Source organism: Anopheles maculipalpis, chromosome 2RL, assembly GCF_943734695.1.
Source record: "Anopheles maculipalpis chromosome 2RL, idAnoMacuDA_375_x, whole genome shotgun sequence".
Classification (NCBI taxonomy): Eukaryota; Metazoa; Arthropoda; class Insecta; order Diptera; family Culicidae; genus Anopheles; species Anopheles maculipalpis.
Genome location: NC_064871.1, coordinates 41,700,434 through 41,703,098, shown reverse-complemented (window position 1 = coordinate 41,703,098; position 2,665 = coordinate 41,700,434). Strand labels below are relative to the sequence as shown.

Here is a 2,665-nt window from a genome sequence, read left to right as displayed (position 1 = left end):
TGAAACTTTTAAACTGGATGACCGTTGTGCACTTGTGCAAATAAAAAGCTGGAAGCGATCCGCTAGGACAGAGACAGCTTTATCCTTTCAGAAGTTCCTACACTAATTTAAAAGTAAAGTTTAAACAGGCGGCCATTAGAAGAAGAGCTGCTGCGTTAATCGATTTAGAATCAAGTTAGTGCCAAACGATATTTTGTTACTACTCTTGTGAGACCCTGGATGACGATGATGACGACGGGAAGGAATCGCCTTGATGCACTAAAAGCACACTAGGTGTGATGGATTTGCTTTGCAGACTCAATTTGTTTGTCGCACCAGCACCTCTTCTACTACTGTGATTTGTTTCCTTCCACTTTCACTATTTTTAGGCAGGCATCGGCAAAATTTCGATGAGTTCCACCGTGCATCGTCAGTAGCAGCAGCAGCAGCAGCAGCAGCAGTACGTCAAAGGTTGTAAGAGAAAACGTAATATCGTAAATAGGCCCAAAATGGAACGCAAAATGCAACAGAACAGGACGTTGTGCCTGTCTTGTCACTTGATCAATAAGAAACAGTTAATTTAATACAAAAACTTCTCTATGATGCACGTGTGGCACATCTATGTTTAGAAGTAAAGCAAGCTAGTGAAGAATTAATCTTTCTACCACATAGTAACGGTACACTCCCTAATCCTCACGAGCCTTGATAATAAATCCTTATTTTTATTGAAAATCTCATCCTCTTCTTCTAATTTTCAGTGCACCTTAAACCGCTTAATCTATCAACGCAACGCATCTACATTCGCTCCGCTATCTGATCTTCAAACAGACAATCTCTTTCCATCCTTCCCCAAATCGAAGGTCACCCACGCGCCTTGCTCCATTTTTTTTTTCTTCTTCTCCTTGATGTCTGATCAAAACTTTTACCAACATTCATTCAACCGATGTTGTTTTTCACATTTTCAGAATTTTTCCTTCTTTTCTATTGCAACGCACACACTGAAACACGCAGTATTCATCCGATGGGTTTGAGGGAAATTCCTCTCACTAAATCGTGCGCGTTGCACGCACGGAAATCGACACAAACCGAACGATACGCAGAGGGGAAAAGAATTTTTCCACCGCTTTACATCCACCCAGTTCCATCTTCCATTTTATCGCCATCCCCGCAGCAAGTGATGCGTTTCCCGCATCGTACAACACTCACGCCACAAACGTCACTCCGTGTCACCAGTGCGCTCTGGTCACCGGTGTTCCTATTTAATTGTGATACTTTTGCAACACTCCACGAACAACCAGATGGCAGAAACACACACGAAACTCTCAATTTATTGGACACAGTACTAAGGACACGACGGACGGCGCGAACCTTAACGCGAGCGACACGCAACCAGCGTCTGGCACAGTGGAAATCTTTCTCGCAACTGCGGTTGTGCACGGTGCGCGACTGGGACGTGATGTTGAACGCTTCCTGCTCTTGGGCATTCACCTGCCCGCTCGCCACCCAATACCGCAGTTCTATCAGCGGTGGGACCAGCCGTATATCGATCGATTGCGCACGCGCATTCTCACCGGCACGGCCAAAGGAGAATCGACGACGACGTGAACCCATCTTCCTCACAGTAAACCGTTGAAAATCGTTGCACGCCTGCGCAAGTTAAAGAGTTCGTCGCAAGCCCGCTGCCAGTGTGTGTCATTCGATCAACATCGCGGCTCCGTATGTTGCGGGGTTCCTACCCCGGCTCATGAACCTTACCCTAATGCGCACACAAACACACACACACACTCATGTAAAAGTCCCGCACGCATCGGAAAGGGAGTCGCGGTTTCGAGTCTGGTACGCGCGGTGGATAATTAATTAGACCTGACGTAGTGTTGCTGAGCTGAGGCCCGCCAAGCCAAACCGACCGTCCCAAAACGATAGTCCACCTTTTGCATATATTGTCACACACGGCATATACGGCCCATTCAGACGTTAATACAGTTGCTTGTGTGTGTGTGTGTGTGTGTCCGCACAAACTCCAATCTGGGATAGTTTCTCGCTTGGATTAGGGGTTTGGAGTTTCTCGCACACACCAGGCTCACCCCCGTCCATATACAAAAAAAGCAGCAAACCGGAGGGTTATGTTGCTGTAGCGCGCCCGATCGTACACGAAGAACCACATCAACACAAACACACGCTGAACGCAGACGCATATATTTAGAAAACGGATCCGCACCACCTCCGGATTTGCCTGAAAATATACGGAGAAAGAAGGAAAGCAATTTTAATGAAATGTCTTTCAAGAAAGGTTTCAACAAGCTGCACGCCCTAAGGAGCCTTCGCCTGGCAAGCAAGCGAATGTTGGAGTGATTTGGGATTGGGGTAGTTTTGGAAGGTTAGAAGAAGTTTGCATTTCCATTCGTGTCTAAAGTCAACGGCAGAATAATGGCTTGGGAAGGCGGATCGCGCGGCATCGATCGTCCGCAACGGTTAATTCCGAATAATATATGGACAGCGGGGTTCCATCCTTCCCACACGTTAAGAGTGACGATAAATATGTGATTTTCTAGTTTGTAAATAGAACCACTTGAACGGTAAAGAAGCTAATTCATTCACTACAACGATGGCGTTTTCGCATCAGCGAAGGATTTATACACTATTTCAATATTTATTTCGCGCGAAAAATTCTTCCCACTTGTGCAGC

At 46.2% G+C, this 2,665-nt stretch overlaps 1 protein-coding gene across 1 annotated transcript in view; it reads left to right on the top strand.

The window, feature by feature from the left end:
- LOC126557351 (dystrobrevin beta) overlaps positions 1-2,665 on the top strand; it is a 129,874-nt gene that overhangs the window by 51,207 nt on the left and 76,002 nt on the right. The gene's annotated exons all lie outside the window — the stretch shown is intronic.